General features: G+C 34.8%; 1 long non-coding RNA gene across 1 annotated transcript; it reads left to right on the top strand.

The window, feature by feature from the left end:
* The first annotated feature begins 1,965 nt into the window (after positions 1–1,965).
* On the top strand, positions 1,966–19,522 carry LOC311072711. The gene is made up of 3 exons (XR_014604045.1): positions 1,966–2,034; positions 2,109–2,177; positions 18,335–19,522. It is a non-coding gene; the product is annotated as an uncharacterized lncRNA (long non-coding RNA).
* The last annotated feature ends 1,365 nt before the right edge of the window (positions 19,523–20,887 follow it).

Consider the following 20,887-nt stretch of genomic DNA (forward strand, 5'->3'; position numbering starts at 1 on the left):
CTGGGAGGGGGTGTGGGGCACAAGCTGCTGCCAGTGTCCAAAAGAGGAACGCTGCCAGGAGGACATGAGGTGGAGGTGGAGACCCCGACTCAGCAGCCAACCCCAACTTCAAATCTCACCGGGAAACAGCTCTACAAAGACAACCATAATGAAGTTGCTCATTCGGCGCATGTAAAATGAGGATATCATTATGAAACATGCTAAGCAATGTCTCTTTTTTTTAAACTTTTTGTGCATTACAAAGTGAGGACTAGCATGACCCAAAGTACGCTGTACCCAAAGTATCTATCTATCTATCTATCTATCTATCTATCTATCTATCTATCTATCTATAAAAAAGTGTGAATTAAACATCCATATATGGTGCGTTCAAGTCAGGTCGTAAAGATCGTATTTACGAGTTGAACGCACATGAACGCCACCACAATGTCGTAAATACGAGTGGGATTTTCTTTAAGCCCCGATCTTTATGAGTTGGGGTCATGTCAGTGAACAACATGGCGGAATACCACAATACTATTTATGGTGCGTTTAACTTCATTTTCTATAAGTAGAGTTTAAGAACCTTGCTGTATTTTTGTGTAATTAATTAAGATAAAGTACACCGCCATCTTACTCCGACGAAAGTGACTTGAGCGCACCTATGCCGTCGTAAACACGACTTCCCACATCGTAAATACAAACTTCCCATGAGGACTTGAACGTACGATTAGACACTTGTGATATCAGTGTGGGAGTTTATCAAAAGCGCTGACCTCCTGCCTCAAATCTTTGGTGCTTTTGATCCACTCAACAGCGCTTATGAAAGCACGCTAGAAGGTAAGTGTCCGCTAACACGAAACGTGCTTCCCCAGAAGTAAACATGGCCATACTTACTCATTCGCATGGAGATGGAGTTGTAAGAGTGCATACGTTGATAGTCATAGCAAATTAGGCCAACATCTGGACAGACACAGGGAAAGGAATTGCTCACTCAGCTATGAACAGATATGGTTAAAGGCCACAGGCATCATGGCACAAAACCAGAGAAAATTGCAGGGGAGCTCATTTTAAAGTAGCTTATTTTAAATTGTTTGCTTGTAGATGTCATTGACTACATATATAAACAACATTTATGGTTATGTAGAGTCAGTGATAAATCAAATCTTCTATATCCTCATTCAAATCCCAACTAAAAAACTATCTTTTAGTTAGAGTATTGACTCTGTTTAGTGTTCTGCTGTTTTATATTTGTAGGCTATGTGTAGGCCTATACATGCGATGCATACTTATGTTTGATGCTGTGTTTATGTTATCTCCTTGTACAGCGACCTGGAGCTTGGGAAAGGTGCTTTATAAAACTTAGGTAAAGTTGGTTTTATATTCGCACATTCGCACTTTCACGTCTCAATAACAAGCGCAATAAAGCACATTTTTGCTGAATAAAAGCCGCTACATGATCTTTAGGACAAAGATGGTGAACTACAACACTCTCCACAATCGATCAAAACGAGCAAATATTGTTTTAATGGCATACAAAGTTGCGACTGTTCACTGAACATTCAATGTGTGTGGTAAAGAAGATTAGGGACCGTCTAAAAAGGTCAATTTTTTTGCCATTGTGCGCAAACAGACAACTACATTTTTACAAAGTACAGATGTACAGTACCAGCAAATCTCTCTCACATTATGTGTTCTAATGCTATTGATTGTACTTTAGCAACAATAAAAAAATGCATTATAATGATTGTATTTAGGAAACCTGCCTCACTTTACATAATGTACATACATATTTTTAGAAAAAAATTACATTAATTCACCAAAGGGATTTTTTACTATCCGAAGGTTGTAGCATGTTCCTAGTGACCACACTGACTTACTACAGGTGAAATTTTGACAACACCTCCTTTAATGTACGTACAATAATCAAATATGTTTATAAAAAATTTACTGTAATTCACCTAAAGTATTTTTTACTGTTCCAAAGGCTGTAGTGCTTTCCTAGTGACCAGACTGAGTTACTACACATGAATTTTTGACAATACCTCCTTTACTGTACGTACAATAATCAAATATGTTTATGAAAAAATTACTGTTATTCCCCTAAAGTATTTTTTCCTGTTCCAAAGGCTGTAGTGCTTTCCTAGTGATCAGACTGACTTACTCCAGGTGGAATTTTGACAATTACCTCCTTTACTGTAAGTACAATAAACAAATACATTTAAGAAAAAATTACAGTAATTCCCCTAAAGTATTTTTTCCTGTTCCAAAGGCTGTAGTGTTTTCCTAGTGACCACACTGACGTACTACAGGTGGAATTTTGACAATACCTCCTTTACTGTACGTACAATAAACAAATACGTTTAAGGAAAAATTACAGTAATTCAAGTAAAGTATTTTTTCCCGTTCCAAAGGCTGTAGTGCTTTCCTAGTGACCACACTTACTTACTACAGGTGGAATTTGGAGAATACCTCCTTCACTGTCCGTACAATAAACAAATAAGTTCAAGAAAAAATTACAGTAATTCCCCTAAAGTATTTTTTTCTGTTCCAAAGGCTGTAGTGCTTTCCTAGTGACCACACTGACTTACTACAGGTGGAATTTGGACAATACCTCCTTCACTGTCCGTACAATAAACAAATAAGTTCAAGAAAAAATTACAGTAATTCCCCTAAAGTATTTTTTTCTGTTCCAAAGGCTGTAGTGCTTTCCTAGTGACCACACTGACTTACTACAGGTGGAATTTTGACAATACCTCCTTTACTGTACATACAATAAACAAATAAGTGTAAGAAAAAATTACAGTAATTCCCCTAAAGTATTTTTTCATGTTCCAAAGGCTGTAGTGCTTTCCTAGTGACCACACTGACTTACTCCAGGTGGAATTTGGACAATACCTCCTTTACTGTACATACAATAAACAAATAAGTGTAAGAAAAAATTACAGTAATTCCCCTAAAGTATTTTTTTCTGTTCCAAAGGCTGTAGTGTTTTCCTTGTGACCACACTGACGTACTACAGGTGGAATTTGGACAATACCTCCTTGACTGTACGTACAATAAACAAATACGTTTAAGAAAAAATTACAGTAATTCCCCTAAAGTATTTTTTCCTGTTCCAAAGGCTGTAGTGTTTTCCTTGTGACCACACTGACGTACTACAGGTGGAATTTGGACAATACCTCCTTTACTGTACGTACAATAAACAAATAAGTTCAAGAAAAAATTACAGTAATTCCCCTAAAGTATTTTTTCATGTTCCAAAGGCCGTAGTGCTTTCCTAGTGACCACACTGACTTACTACAGGTGGAATTTTGACAATACCTCCTTTACTGTAAGTACAATAAACTAATACATTTAAGAAAAAATTACAGTAATTCCCCTAAAGTATTTTTTCCTGTTCCAAAGGCTGTAGTGTTTTCCTAGTGACCACACTGACGTACTACAGGTGGAATTTTGACAATACCTCCTTTACTGTACATACAATAAACAAATAAGTTTATGAAAAAATTACAGTAATTCCCCTAAAGTATTTTTTCCTGTTCCAAAGGCTGTAGTGCTTTCCTAGTGACCACAGTGACTTACTACAGGTGGAATTTTGACAATACCTCCTTTACTGTACGTACAATAAACAAATAAGTTCAAGAAAAAATTACAGTAATTCCCCTAAAGTATTTTTTTCTGTTCCAAAGGCTGTAGTGCTTTCCTAGTGACCACACTGACTTACTACAGGTGGAATTTTGACAATACCTCCTTTACTGTACATACAATAAACAAATAAGTGTAAGAAAAAATTACAGTAATTCCCCTAAAGTATTTTTTCATGTTCCAAAGGCTGTAGTGCTTTCCTAGTGACCACACTGACTTACTCCAGGTGGAATTTTGACAATACCTCCTTTACTGTACATACAATAAACAAATAAGTGTAAGAAAAAATTACAGTAATTCCCCTAAAGTATTTTTTTCTGTTCCAAAGGCTGTAGTGCTTTCCTAGTGACCACACTGACTTACTACAGGTGGAATTTTGACAATACCTCCTTTACTGTACATACAATAAACAAATAAGTGTAAGAAAAAATTACAGTAATTCCCCTAAAGTATTTTTTCTGTTCCAAAGGCTGTAGTGTTTTCCTTGTGACCACACTGACGTACTACAGGTGGAATTTGGACAATACCTCCTTGACTGTACGTACAATAAACAAATACGTTTAAGAAAAAATTACAGTAATTCCCCTAAAGTATTTTTTCCTGTTCCAAAGGCTGTAGTGTTTTCCTTGTGACCACACTGACGTACTACAGGTGGAATTTGGACAATACCTCCTTTACTGTACGTACAATAAACAAATAAGTTCAAGAAAAAATTACAGTAATTCCCCTAAAGTATTTTTTCATGTTCCAAAGGCCGTAGTGCTTTCCTAGTGACCACACTGACTTACTACAGGTGGAATTTTGACAATACCTCCTTTACTGTAAGTACAATAAACTAATACATTTAAGAAAAAATTACAGTAATTCCCCTAAAGTATTTTTTCCTGTTCCAAAGGCTGTAGTGTTTTCCTAGTGACCACACTGACGTACTACAGGTGGAATTTTGACAATACCTCCTTTACTGTACGTACAATAAACAAATAAGTTTATGAAAAAATTACAGTAATTCCCCTAAAGTATTTTTTCCTGTTCCAAAGGCTGTAGTGCTTTCCTAGTGACCACAGTGACTTACTACAGGTGGAATTTTGACAATACCTCCTTTACTGTACGTACAATAAACAAATAAGTTCAAGAAAAAATGACAGTAATTCCCCTAAAGTATTTTTTCATGTTCCAAAGGCTGTAGTGTTTTCCTACAGACCAGACTGACTTACTACAGGTGGAATTTTGACAAAAAGTCCCTTACTGTACGTTCAATAAACAAATAAGTTCAAGAAAAAATTACAGTAATTCCCCTAAAGTATTTTTTCCTGTTCCAAAGGCTGTAGTGTTTTCCTTGTGACCACACTGACGTACTACAGGTGGAATTTGGACAATACCTCCTTTACTGTACGTACAATAAACAAATACGTTTAAGAAAAAATTACAGTAATTCCCCTAAAGTATTTTTTCCTGTTCCAAAGGCTGTAGTGCTTTCCTAGTGACCACAGTGACTTACTATAGGTGGAATTTTGACAATACCTCCTTTACTGTACGTACAATAAACAAATAAGTTCAAGAAAAAATTACAGTAATTCCCCTAAAGTATTTTTTCATGTTCCAAAGGCCGTAGTGCTTTCCTAGTGACCACACTGACTTACTACAGGTGGAATTTTGACAATACCTCCTTTACTGTAAGTACAATAAACTAATACATTTAAGAAAAAATTACAGTAATTCCCCTAAAGTATTTTTTCCTGTTCCAAAGGCTGTAGTGTTTTCCTAGTGACCACACTGACGTACTACAGGTGGAATTTTGACAATACCTCCTTTACTGTACGTACAATAAACAAATAAGTTTATGAAAAAATTACAGTAATTCCCCTAAAGTATTTTTTCCTGTTCCAAAGGCTGTAGTGCTTTCCTAGTGACCACAGTGACTTACTACAGGTGGAATTTTGACAATACCTCCTTTACTGTATGTACAATAAACAAATAAGTTCAAGAAAAAATGACAGTAATTCCCCTAAAGTATTTTTTCATGTTCCAAAGGCTGTAGTGTTTTCCTACAGACCAGACTGACTTACTACAGGTGGAATTTTGACAAAAAGTCCCTTACTGTACGTTCAATAAACAAATAAGTTCAAGAAAAAATTACAGTAATTCCCCTAAAGTATTTTTTCCTGTTCCAAAGGCTGTAGTGCTTTCCTAGTGACCACACTGACGTACTACAGGTGGAATTTTGACAATACCTCCTTTACTGTAAGTACAATAAACAAATACATTTAAGAAAAAATTACAGTAATTCCCCTAAAGTATTTTTTCGTGTTCCAAAGGCTGTAGTACTTTCCTACAGACCAGACTGATTACTACAAGTGAAATTTTGACAAAAACTCCCTTACTGTATGTACAATACACAAATATGTTTTTTTTTAAATTACTGTAATTCCCCTAAAGTATTTTTTCATGTTCCAAATGCTGTAGTGCTTTCCTAGTGACCACACTGACGTACTACAGGTTGAATTTTGACAATACCTCCTTTACTGTACGTACAATAAACAAATAAGTTCAAGAAAAAAATACAGTAATTCAAGTAAAGTATTTTTTCCTATTCCAAAGGCTGTAGTGCTTTCCTAGTGACCACACTGACTTACTACAGGTGGAATTTTGACAATACCTCCTTTACTGTATGTACAATAAACAAATAAGTTTAAGAAAAAATTACAGTAATTCCCCTAAAGTATTTTTTCCTGTTCCAAAGGCTGTAGTGCTTTCCTAGTGATCAGACTGACTTACTACAGAATGAATTTTGACATTACCTCTTTTACTGTACGCACAATAAACAAATACATTTAAGAAAAAATTACTGTAATTCCCCTAAAGTATTTTTTCCTGTTCCAAAGGCTGTAGTGCTTTCCTAGTGATCAGACTGACATACTACAGGTGGAATTTTGACAATACCTCTTTTACTGTATGTACAATAAACAAATAAGTTCAAGAAAAAATTACAGTAATTCAAGTAAAGTATTTTTTCCTATTCCAAAGGCTGTAGTGCTTTCCTAGTGACCACACTGACTTACTATAGGTGAAATTTTGACAATACCTCCCTTACTGTACGTTCAGTATACAAATATTAATTAAAAATAAATTACAGTAATTCACCTATAGTGTTTTTTAGATATTCCAAAGGTTGTAGTGCTTTCATAGTGATCAGACTGACTTACTACATGTTAAATACTGCCAATACCTTACTGTATAGTACAAACATATTATTATTAAAAAGTTACTGTAATTTCTCCTTTTTTCATGTTCCAAAGGTTATAGTATGTTCCCAGTGATCGCTCTACTCAATTAACTTTGATAAATGTATTAGGTAAAAGTATGTATTAGAACTGCTGTTCCTTGTACAACACAATTCTTTCATTGATTAAAAATAGCAGATATTTTAGGTTAATAATATTTTCAATGTTATAAATAAGCAACGCCCTTATTGTAATTATTCAAGTTACGTTTTTGTTATGAAGTCCTGAAGAAGTGGATTCTGGAACACACTGCTGCTTCAATGTATATCTAATGAGTGATTATAATCAAGGTATTAATCAATAGTTTTCCTTCTATATATCAAATGAGTTGAATGACTTCTCTAGGCTTATGAGATTTTACTTTGTTATATAAATTATCAGTGTGATTATCGAAAATGTTATTTCATGTATCATTTAAATATAAGTCTGTATTTGATATCTGAGGTGTAACGTAAGGGTCTGGCCCATGCCCGGAATGCAGTAACAGTGCTTGCTCATTTAGCCTGGCTTCCAGAGATGAAATATGGACTTCTTTAACAGGTGTCACTACATCCATCTGCTTTTCTTGGCTACCCTGATAGCAATGGTCTCAGGAGTTATTGAAACCTATAGTTGAGAGACCATTTCTTAGTTAAAATCTTTACTTTACAGTTAGATTTAAAGTATCCTCTCCTTGAGATAAATAACATGTTATATTAATGTTTTGAGAAGACTCTCCTCCTCACCAAATCCAATCTTGAAGAAACTGTGTCTGTGTGTGTTAGTATTCTTGGTTACATGTTAAGGAACAAGTGGAAATATAGCTGCAAGCAGCGATACGGGGCCAAGCCCCTGAAGCAGCAGCAAGAGCAGTAATAGTAAAAACAGCAGAAATTGAAGAAAAAAGAGCTGGTTTAGAAGTATAGGTGAAAATGAACTCATAATGAACAGAAGTTCAGATGAGAATGAACATATAATGAAGAAGATATATATATATATATATATATTAATCCAAAAGGAAGAAAGATTAGTACAACGTTGAATAATAAAGGAATCGACATGACACAACATTACACACATTTTTTTTTAAATCATCCCACGCGGGGCTCGAACCCATTACCTCTGGGTCAGATACCTGTCACTCATATCATTGCGCCACTGGGAAATTGCATATTTGGCAAGATGAAGAAGGACCAGTAGTTCAAGTGAAAAGCAATTCAAAATGAATAATTTTTGTATAAATTCACTGCATGATGTATTTATTGAGTTCGCTCACATATAGACACCATGTCTGGAACACAAGCAACTTTTACACCACTTAAGGCCACAATACCTCTTGCGGTCTGGGAATGAGCCACACAGGATTCAAACCCACAACCGGAATGGTTCAGGGCTCGTGGCGTGTGGTTTAGCAGCTTGCACCACTCAGATGACGCTGTCTTCCCAAGCTGCCGAGGAGAGGCTTAAGTGTAAGAATGAGCACACAAAGGCATGTTAACCAGATTAGTTAAGTTAGCAAGTTAAGTTAGCTTAATGCTAATGTAGTTTATGGTTATCCTGATAGCTGAAGAGCCACATTAGAAAGAATGGCATCAGGTTAGCATGCTAACCAATTAGCATGCTAAGCTAACTACCATAAGGCAACAAATACAGGTAAAATTTGGAGGAATGTATATCAGAAACGATAGCAAAAATAAAAAATCTGTTCAGTCACTTCTGTGTGGCTTGGTCCAAAGATCATCTGAGGCAATTTTTGTAAAAATTGAACAAAATTTGAATGAGGAGTAGCACAAAAAAATTAACACTGTACTTTTCAAAATGGCCACCTCCGTTAATGTGCAGAGTCTTAACGTAAGATATTGATTGTGATCACCATAATGAGTGGAATCAGGTGTACTAAGTTTCATTTTACATCTATTTATATTCACATCTAGTTCAAAGGGTTTGTAAGGCCCGTGAAATTGGCCCAATGGAGGTTTTCCAATAACACAGGGAAGGTATCACGTGTTCTGTCCTCACTCATGCAAAGTATTTGGTTGTTTAAATTTACAATACATATAGTTATATATTCTCTCGTAATTTCATCTGACTCCATAAATGAAAGGGTTTTAATGATATCTGTGGATCATTAATCATTAGTGAATGTTTGACTATTCCTTTTAACCATTAAATGAACAATGTCAAAATCAGTTAGAATAATCACATGTAACAATTTAATATTTCAGATATTAGAGATCAATTCCACAATCAATTCGAATATCTAGTACATGGTTATACATTGGTTACACCAAATAATCTTACCCAGTTTGCACCTGAGATAGAGAGAGAAAAAGGGAAAGAGAGGGAGAGAGAAAGAGAGAGAGAGAAAGAGAGAGAGAGAGAAAGAGACCACCTATTCCATTCGTGTCCAGCAAAGAAGAGACTCGATAGAGCAAGCACACCTTCCTTTATACTGTTTGCTCAGGTGACATGGGGGATGGGGAAGACCACCCTCAAATGGCTTAACCAGTTTTCTCTAAACTTCTATAAACCTTATTACCTTTTATTTTATCTATCTGGATATGAGATATCTGTACCACTCACTTTGAGACCTTTCAAATGACACTAAAAACATAAGTTATTGATCAACATTCGCATCAAACCATCAAACCATGTTCTTGAGTGTGTTCTTTGTTGTTTCTGAGAGGAAGTCAGGCTGTATGGGGGAGGTCGAATGCTAATTAGCCAGCAAGGCCCCTTTGTCTCATAGACTAGGCCGCAACCAATATTTTCAGTCTTACAGCTTCAAAAGCTATAATCCTTTTAATGTTAATTTTTTAACTGGTGGTGGCGCTATAGAGTTGGTCCTAGACTGGAGACTCAAAAATTGGTCCAATTACTATTCATTAGAATCAATACAAGTGTGGAAGGTCACGACATGCCTAAATTCAGGGTCCGAATGTCAGCCACATAATTGATGGAGATATGCTTCAGTCTATCTATGTGTAGAAAATGTGTGGTTATTTATTAGCCAATCAGAATCATTCAACCTGAAGCAATGACAAAGCTTAGACCTTGGTGAAGGGTATAATTGCTGTGATTTTTGTAAATGTAAGGGGAAGCGGCCTACTTTTGATCACTGGTTCTGATTCTTGACTTCTGCCTGATGAAACTGCAAACATTCTTCAGTAAAATTTCCTTTAATTTATTATAATTCTGACTCTTGTCTTAAATTGAGTGCACTTCTAACTCCTGGTCTTAATAAATTATATCTGGTCCTTGCGTCTTTAACTATAAGTCCCAAAATACAGATATACAGTGGTAATCCATATTGCAATAAGGACAATAAAGCAGAAGTTTCAACAGATATTCTTTAATGATGTTCCACTGTTTAAGGTGCACAGTGAACACAACCATTGGGCATCTTTTTCAGGTAGCTTGTCTGGTGATAGTCCAATGCAGCATACATTGGGTACCATCTTTGGCACTGTTCACGTTGGTAAACATGACAAGGATTAATTATGTAACAAACCACTAACAGTTATAGTTATGTGTGTTAACCAATTACATAATGCAATGAATAAATATTGAATAAAATGTTCAATTGCTTAAATATTTTTGTTTACCCAAAGTAGTCCTGACTGGAAACATTTGAAAAAATTGTATTCAAACACACACATTTGTTTTACTTAAACTTTTACGTCACTTCACTAAAAGAAAATATAGTAAAGTAAAAAGTACTTGACAAAACAATCAGTTAAAGGGTTTATGATAATATAAGAACAACTTAAACCAAGAGAGGATCAACAACAGCAAGATTTTAAAGAAGTGATATTGAAATTTTACTCTAACCACAAGGAATTAATTACAACTTTTATGTATAATCTCAGTGGAACAATTAGAAAGATAATAGAAATAAAATTGCACTGTACAGTATCTTGAATGCCTCCATGATCTTGATGTTCGTTATCTGTCAGATTTGCTGCACCAATGCATACAGGTTCAGTCACTACTGTTAATAATAATGTAGCCCCTATTAATGTACTACAACCTTAAACAAACAAAACCCCTTTTAGTGAATTACAGTTATTATATATATTATTATGTAAAACAGTATTATTAGGTATTGTCAAAATTTTACCTGGAGTAAGTCAGTGTGGTCACTAGGAAAGCACTACAATCTTTGGAATATATATATATATAAAACACACTATAGGTGAATTACAGTTTATTACATAAGCATATGTAATAAACACATGTAATAATGTTTATTACATAAAAATATTTGATAATTGTACAGTAAAGGAGGTATTGTCAAAATTTCACCTGTAGTAAGTCGGTGTGGTCACTAGGGAAGCACTACAGCTTTTGGAACATGAAAAAATACTTTAGGGGAATTACTGTAATTTTTTCTTAAACTTATTTGTTTATTGAACGTACAGTAAGGGACTTTTTGTCAAAATTCCACCTATAGTAAGTCAGCGTGGTCTGTAGGAAAGCACTACAGCCTTTGGAACAGGAAAAAATACTTTAGGGGAATTACTGTAATTTTTTCTTAAATGTATTTGTTTATTGTGCGTACAGTAAAAGAGGTATTGTCAAAATTCAACCTGGAGTAAGTCAGTCTGATCACTAGGAAAGCACTACAGCCTTTGGAACAGGAAAAAATACTTTAGGGGAATTACTGTAATTTTTTCTTACACTTATTTGTTTATTGTACGTACAGTAAAGGAGGTATTGTCAAAATTCCACCTGGAGTAAGTCAGTCTGATCACTAGGAAAGCACTACAGCCTTTGAAACAGGAAAAAATAGTTTAGGGTAATTACAGTAATTTTTTTGGAAATGTATTAGTTTTTTGTACGTACAGTAAGGGAGTTATTGTCCAAATTCCACCTGGAGTAAGTCAGTCAGGTCACTAGGAAAGCACTACAGCCTTTGGAACAGGAAAAAATAGTTTAGAGGAATTACAGTAATTTTTTTGGAAACGTATTAGTTTTTTGTACGTACAGTAAGGGAGTTATTGTCCAAATTCCACCTGGAGTAAGTCAGTCTGATCACTAGGAAAGCACTACAGCCTTTGAAACAGGAAAAAATACTTTACTTGAATTACTGTAATTTTTTCTTAAATGTATTTGTTTATTGTGCGTACAGTAAAAGAGGTATTGTCAAAATTCATTCTGTAGTAAGTCAGTCTGATCACTAGGAAAGCACTACAGCCTTTGAAACAGGAAAAAATAGTTTAGGGTAATTACAGTAATTTTTTTGGAAACGTATTAGTTTTTTGTACGTACAGTAAAGGAGGTATTGTCAAAATTCCACCTGGAGTAAGTCAGTCTGATCACTAGGAAAGCACTACAGCCTTTGAAACAGGAAAAAATAGTTTAGGGTAATTACAGTAATTTTTTTGGAAACGTATTAGTTTTTTGTACGTACAGTAAAGGAGGTATTGTCAAAATTCCACCTGGAGTAAGTCAGTCTGATCACTAGGAAAGCACTACAGCCTTTGAAACATTAAAAAATAGTTTAGAGGAATTACAGTAATTTTTTTGGAAACGTATTAGTTTTTTGTACGTACAGTAAGGGAGTTATTGTCCAAATTCCACCTGGAGTAAGTCAGTGTGGTCACTGGGAAAGCACTACAGCCTTTGAAACAGGAAAAAATAGTTTAGGGTAATTACAGTAATTTTTTTGGAAACGTATTAGTTTTTTGTACGTACAGTAAGGGAGTTATTGTCCAAATTCCACCTGGAGTAAGTCAGTGTGGTCACTGGGAAAGCACTACAGCCTTTGAAACAGGAAAAAATAGTTTAGGGTAATTACAGTAATTTTTTTGGAAACGTATTAGTTTTTTGTACGTACAGTAAGGGAGTTATTGTCCAATTTCCACCTGGAGTAAGTCAGTGTGATCACTAGGAAAGCACTACAGCCTTTGAAACATTAAAAAATAGTTTAGAGGAATTACAGTAATTTTTTTGGAAACGTATTAGTTTTTTGTACGTACAGTAAGGGAGTTATTGTCCAAATTCCACCTGGAGTAAGTCAGTGGGGTCACTGGGAAAGCACTACAGCCTTTGAAACAGGAAAAAATAGTTTAGGGTAATTACAGTAATTTTTTTGGAAATGTATTAGTTTTTTGTACGTACAGTAAGGGAGTTATTGTCCAAATTCCACCTGGAGTAAGTCAGTCAGGTCACTAGGAAAGCACTACAGCCTTTGGAACAGGAAAAAATAGTTTAGAGGAATTACAGTAATTTTTTTGGAAACGTATTAGTTTTTTGTACGTACAGTAAGGGAGTTATTGTCCAAATTCCACCTGGAGTAAGTCAGTGTGGTCACTAGGAAAGCACTACAGCCTTTGAAACAGGAAAAAATAGTTTAGGGTAATTACAGTAATTTTTTTGGAAATGTATTAGTTTTTTGTACGTACAGTAAGGGAGTTATTGTCCAAATTCCACCTGGAGTAAGTCAGTGTGGTCACTGGGAAAGCACTACAGCCTTTGAAACAGGAAAAAATAGTTTAGGGTAATTACAGTAATTTTTTTGGAAACGTATTAGTTTTTTGTACGTACAGTAAGGGAGTTATTGTCCAAATTCCACCTGGAGTAAGTCAGTGTGATCACTAGGAAAGCACTACAGCCTTTGAAACATTAAAAAATAGTTTAGAGGAATTACAGTAATTTTTTTGGAAACGTATTAGTTTTTTGTACGTACAGTAAGGGAGTTATTGTCCAAATTCCACCTGGAGTAAGTCAGTGTGGTCACTGGGAAAGCACTACAGCCTTTGAAACAGGAAAAAATAGTTTAGGGTAATTACAGTAATTTTTTTGGCTACGTATTAGTTTTTTGTACGTACAGTAAGGGAGTTATTGTCCAAATTCCACCTGGAGTAAGTCAGTGTGATCACTAGGAAAGCACTACAGCCTTTGAAACATTAAAAAATAGTTTAGAGGAATTACGATAATTTTTTTGGAAACGTATTAGTTTTTTGTACGTACAGTAAGGGAGTTATTGTCCAAATTCCACCTGGAGTAAGTCAGTGGGGTCACTGGGAAAGCACTACAGCCTTTGAGACAGGAAAAAATAGTTTAGGGTAATTACAGTAATTTTTTTGGAAATGTATTAGTTTTTTGTACGTACAGTAAGGGAGTTATTGTCCAAATTCCACCTGGAGTAAGTCAGTCAGGTCACTGGGAAATCACTACAGCCTTTGGAACAGGAAAAAATAGTTTAGAGGAATTACAGTAATTTTTTTGGAAACGTATTAGTTTTTTGTACGTACAGTAAGGGAGTTATTGTCCAAATTCCACCTGGAGTAAGTCAGTGTGGTCACTAGGAAAGCACTACAGCCTTTGAAACAGGAAAAAATAGTTTAGGGTAATTACAGTAATTTTTTTGGAAATGTATTAGTTTTTTGTACGTACAGTAAGGGAGTTATTGTCCAAATTCCACCTGGAGTAAGTCAGTCTGATCACTAGGAAAGCACTACAGCCTTTGAAACAGGAAAAAATACTTTACTTGAATTACTGTAATTTTTTCTTAAATGTATTTGTTTATTGTGCGTACAGTAAAAGAGGTATTGTCAAAATTCATTCTGTAGTAAGTCAGTCTGATCACTAGGAAAGCACTACAGCCTTTGAAACAGGAAAAAATAGTTTAGGGTAATTACAGTAATTTTTTTGGAAACGTATTAGTTTTTTGTACGTACAGTAAAGGAGGTATTGTCAAAATTCCACCTGGAGTAAGTCAGTCTGATCACTAGGAAAGCACTACAGCCTTTGAAACAGGAAAAAATAGTTTAGGGTAATTACAGTAATTTTTTTGGAAACGTATTAGTTTTTTGTACGTACAGTAAAGGAGGTATTGTCAAAATTCCACCTGGAGTAAGTCAGTCTGATCACTAGGAAAGCACTACAGCCTTTGAAACATTAAAAAATAGTTTAGAGGAATTACAGTAATTTTTTTGGAAACGTATTAGTTTTTTGTACGTACAGTAAGGGAGTTATTGTCCAAATTCCACCTGGAGTAAGTCAGTGTGGTCACTGGGAAAGCACTACAGCCTTTGAAACAGGAAAAAATAGTTTAGGGTAATTACAGTAATTTTTTTGGAAACGTATTAGTTTTTTGTACGTACAGTAAGGGAGTTATTGTCCAAATTCCACCTGGAGTAAGTCAGTGTGGTCACTGGGAAAGCACTACAGCCTTTGAAACAGGAAAAAATAGTTTAGGGTAATTACAGTAATTTTTTTGGAAACGTATTAGTTTTTTGTACGTACAGTAAGGGAGTTATTGTCCAATTTCCACCTGGAGTAAGTCAGTGTGATCACTAGGAAAGCACTACAGCCTTTGAAACATTAAAAAATAGTTTAGAGGAATTACAGTAATTTTTTTGGAAACGTATTAGTTTTTTGTACGTACAGTAAGGGAGTTATTGTCCAAATTCCACCTGGAGTAAGTCAGTGGGGTCACTGGGAAAGCACTACAGCCTTTGAAACAGGAAGAAATAGTTTAGGGTAATTACAGTAATTTTTTTGGAAATGTATTAGTTTTTTGTACGTACAGTAAGGGAGTTATTGTCCAAATTCCACCTGGAGTAAGTCAGTCAGGTCACTAGGAAAGCACTACAGCCTTTGGAACAGGAAAAAATAGTTTAGAGGAATTACAGTAATTTTTTTGGAAACGTATTAGTTTTTTGTACGTACAGTAAGGGAGTTATTGTCCAAATTCCACCTGGAGTAAGTCAGTGGGGTCACTGGGAAAGCACTACAGCCTTTGAGACAGGAAAAAATAGTTTAGGGTAATTACAGTAATTTTTTTGGAAATGTATTAGTTTTTTGTACGTACAGTAAGGGAGTTATTGTCCAAATTCCACCTGGAGTAAGTCAGTCAGGTCACTGGGAAATCACTACAGCCTTTGGAACAGGAAAAAATAGTTTAGAGGAATTACAGTAATTTTTTTGGAAACGTATTAGTTTTTTGTACGTACAGTAAGGGAGTTATTGTCCAAATTCCACCTGGAGTAAGTCAGTGTGGTCACTAGGAAAGCACTACAGCCTTTGAAACAGGAAAAAATAGTTTAGGGTAATTACAGTAATTTTTTTGGAAATGTATTAGTTTTTTGTACGTACAGTAAGGGAGTTATTGTCCAAATTCCACCTGGAGTAAGTCAGTGTGGTCACTGGGAAAGCACTACAGCCTTTGAAACAGGAAAAAATAGTTTAGGGGAATTACAGTAATTTTTTTGGAAACGTATTAGTTTTTTGTACGTACAGTAAGGGAGTTATTGTCCAAATTCCACCTGGAGTAAGTCAGTGTGGTCACTGGGAAAGCACTACAGCCTTTGAAACAGGAAAAAATAGTTTAGGGTAATTACAGTAATTTTTTTGGCTACGTATTAGTTTTTTGTACGTACAGTAAGGGAGTTATTGTCCAATTTCCACCTGGAGTAAGTCAGTGTGATCACTAGGAAAGCACTACAGCCTTTGAAACATTAAAAAATAGTTTAGAGGAATTACAGTAATTTTTTTGGAAACGTATTAGTTTTTTGTACGTACAGTAAGGGAGTTATTGTCCAAATTCCACCTGGAGTAAGTCAGTGTGGTCACTGGGAAAGCACTACAGCCTTTGAAACAGGAAAAAATAGTTTAGGGTAATTACAGTAATTTTTTTGGAAACGTATTAGTTTTTTGTACGTACAGTAAGGGAGTTATTGTCCAATTTCCACCTGGAGTAAGTCAGTGTGATCACTAGGAAAGCACTACAGCCTTTGAAACATTAAAAAATAGTTTAGAGGAATTACAGTAATTTTTTTGGAAACGTATTAGTTTTTTGTACGTACAGTAAGGGAGTTATTGTCCAAATTCCACCTGGAGTAAGTCAGTGGGGTCACTGGGAAAGCACTACAGCCTTTGAAACAGGAAAAAATAGTTTAGGGTAATTACAGTAATTTTTTTGGAAATGTATTAGTTTTTTGTACGTACAGTAAGGGAGTTATTGTCCAAATTCCACCTGGAGTAAGTCAGTGTGGTCACTGGGAAAGCACTACAGCCTTTGAAACAGGAAAAAATTGTTTAGGGTACTTACAGTAATTTTTTTGGAAACGTATTAGTTTTTTGTACGTACAGTTGTAAGACCCAGGAACAGATATAATGAAAGAAGACCAGGAGTCGTTCAATCAAATAAGTAAAATTTTACTGAAGAATAGTTTGCAGTTAAATTGGTAGAGCCAGCGTCAAAGTCACGAGAAGGCCGCAAGCCAACTCTACCTTACAAACAAATCTCACACAATTATACCTTTTTCAAGGTCATGCATTACATAATCGTTTACTTCTGATTGGCTAAGAGAACATAAAGTCTAAACAATAATACATTTTTGATAGATAAGTGGGTATATCGCCATTAATCAGAATATTTGTCGTCCATTTCCGAGATTTAAGTCCGTGGTGACCTTCTTCCAGGGTCCAAGAATGTTGTATATCACAAAGTTCTGAACCTGCAAAGAATAAAAAATGCGCGCACACACACACACACACACACACACACACACACACACCTGCTCTTTGAGGCTGAAGAAGGCCTGAGCTCATTATCAGAAGAGCAATCCGCCTAAACAGGCTGATAAAACATTTCACTCCAGGAAAGCAGGAACAATAATATGCCTTTACTCCACTCCCTAGAAATACACATGAGATGTTCACTTGATGAAAATAAGGTGAAATTATGTATAAATTGACCCTCAAACTTATACAAGTCAACTAAGACAGATATATAGATGAAGATATGCGGATATTGTTGTGAAATATGCAATTATTCTATTGTAATCATGGCTTGTTGTATATGAAGTATTTATGGGTTATAGTAAACCACAATTGTAACTAAAAAAAAAGTGGTTTTATAATGAAAGTTACCATAAGTAGTTGTTAAACAATTTATTAAGAAAGTGTTTACTGCACTGTAAAAAAAGAAAAGTTGACTTAACTTAAAATTATAAGGCAACTTACTGCAGATTTTTTGAGTTGACTCAACTAAAACATCTCTATAGTTGAGTTGACTCGATTATAACATCTCCAGTTGAGTAAACTCTATTAGTTGAGTCAACTCAAAAAATCTGTGCAGCAAGTTGCCTTAGAATTTTAAGTTTAGTCAACTTTTCTTTTACAGTGTGTAAAACACTTGTATTAATAATCATTGTAACCATATATTGAGAAAATAGTTTATTAAGAAAAACACCTGAACTTGTTTTATAAAGATTTTATTATGAAGCTGGTTTATTAAGGAAAACACTGTAACTTGTTTTATAAATATTTTTATTATGAAAATGTTTTTTTAAAGAAAAGCATACCACACTGAAGGTTGTAAGCATTTATTAAGCAGATGATGGTGGCAGAGTAGAGAGGAATTGAAAATGTATTAGAAAGAGCTTTGCAAAAGACAGGAGAAAAATGCCATCATTATCATCTATGTGTTGCAGACGAGATACAGAAGATACAGCCATGATGGAAAGGTCCAGAAAAAGAGGACAAAGAGACGAAGAGTTTTATATGTGAAAGTCTTAAGGGGTCTTCCAGAAATAATGACAGTTCAAGAATTTGTGTTTGACCAATGGGCTGTAATACACTGAATGTATGCAGATGGAGTTTCCAGGAGTCCCAAGACAATCCCAAGACAATTATCATCAAAAGGCCCCTTGCATGTGAACACAACCCAAGGGCACACACTGGAATGCACCTAAAAGAAAATAAATACAGAAATGATTAGGATACTACTTGATTGTTACATTTTTAATTAGAATAAAGTAATCATTCAAAAGGATATATATAATTTAATTGAAGAAACAGGGGATTCTGACCCCAACCTTTCAGTACGTACAGTAAGGGAGATATTGTCAAAATTTCACCTGTAGCAAGTCAGTGTGGGATAGTGTAAGTCAATAAGAAAGCACTACAGGCTTTGGAACAGGAAAAATACTTTTGGGGAATTACTGTAATTTTTTTAAAATTAATATTTGTATACTGAACGTACAGTAAGGGAGATACTGTGAAAATTCCACCTGTATTAAGTCAGTCTGGTCAGTAGGAACATACTATAACCTTTGGAACATGAAAAAATCTCTTTCGTGAATAATTGTAACTTTTACATAAAACATTTTTGCGTACTGTATGTACAATAGCCTACACAAAAGTACACTAAAGCAGTCTAGGTGAATACACAGCAAATATCAAACCTGAAACATTTTTTTTTTTTTTAACTTGACTATGTTCACACTTGATCTTACATGATCAAGTCTGCAACTTGGGTATTGCTTTTTATATTTGCTTCGTATATTTGTGGTGTTCTGCGTTTAATATCTTGTGAGCTGAATATTGTTACTTCACAAATAACATTGTTTTAATATTTAAATCTTCTTCTTAAAATGAGCTTTCCTTCGGGTTTGCACTTTGCAGATGGTCCCTTCTTAGCAGCCTGCGCATAGAGATCAATGTATTTTGTCCAGTGAGAAGGAAAGATCGTTTTGAGGAAAATTATGTTGTAGCTTATGATGTTTAATCTGTAGTTATATGTGATAGGTGTTTTGTGTAGCAACGACGTTTAGTTTACGAGTTATTGAACGCGGAAGTCCGCGAATGTGCGAATATGCGAATATAAAACCAACTTTACCTAAGTCTTTATAAATACAACTTTTTATTAGTAGTAGTAGTAGTATCCATTATTAGTATGCAGACATAAATTTCAGTCTAGAAGAGAAGATATGAAGCAATTGACTAGGAACCTTACCAAGAGACAATATTTCTGTCAAAAGTCACATTAAATAGAATATTTTCTAGCAATAAAATAATTATAATAATAATAATAAAATAAATAATAAAAAACTAATCAAAATTTTGAGAAATCAATTTTTTGGTTAGGCTACTTGGGTAAAACTGAGAACATTTTATTATCATTAATTATTAAATATAAATGATTGATTATTATGTCTAATTATTATGTCTTCCTATCTTCTTGTAGAAATGGTTCAACTAATGGATGACAAAAAGGTATGGGAATTTTTTTTGTTTTGGGGTGGGGGGGATCAGGTGGTTGCTGCATATCTTGGTCATTAAAATTAATAGTTTTTGTATGGTTTTAATTGCTGGATACAGTTAAGAAGGTTCTCGACTCAAGTATTCATAAAAACAGACATGGAAAAATTAAATTAATTCAGTTTATATGACTAAGAAAGACATTATAATGTATTTTGTACAATTAAATAGAAAGTCATGCTGTACCATGTTTTTTTTTTGGTCATTAAAATTAATTAACAATTAAAAAAATATATATTTTTAAAAAAAATCAACAGATTATGTCAAAAATATGACATTTTGTATGATTTTAATTGCTGGGTACAGTCAAGAAGGTCTAAATAATTTGGTATGAAATAATTCCCCCCCCCTCCACCTCCAAAATATATATATATATTTTTTGCAACATTCTACAATGCATCTTTATTTCAAATTGTCTCTGAAAGAACGGTGAGTTGCAATCCTTATAACCAGATCCCTGTTTGGGTGAGTTTGTTCTCCCTCCTGAGGAGGGAAAGCGAGCATCGCTCTGTGATTACTGATGAGCTGTCTGCCTCTGCAGCAGACCCACAGACACTTCCAGTTTCACACAGTCTCTGCCGCAGTGCAGGACCCAGCCAGCTCATCAACACCAGTGCTTCTGTCTTACTAAGATCAAACACTCTTTTGTGCCCCTCTCAGTCTTGAGTGTGATTGATGTTTAGATAGTGGGTCAGCGGTGTATGTAAATATGATTTTTTTTTTTTTGTGTGCAATAATAATGTGACATATTTAATATGGCACTTCATTTGTGAAGGTCCATAAGCGTCAGTGAGCTCTGGGCAGACTAATGAAGCAGACAGAGCTGTAAGGATAACATGTGCCCTGCATTTACCATATAATGAAAAAGATTCAAAACCCCACAGAGCAACTGTTACTCTCTGATATAGCAGGATCAAATAAACCTCTAAATGAAATGGACTTTT

The sequence above is a fragment of the Abramis brama genome (genome assembly GCF_963993115.1).
Source record: "Abramis brama genome assembly, chromosome: 22".
Lineage (NCBI taxonomy): Eukaryota > Metazoa > Chordata > Actinopteri > Cypriniformes > Leuciscidae > Abramis > Abramis brama.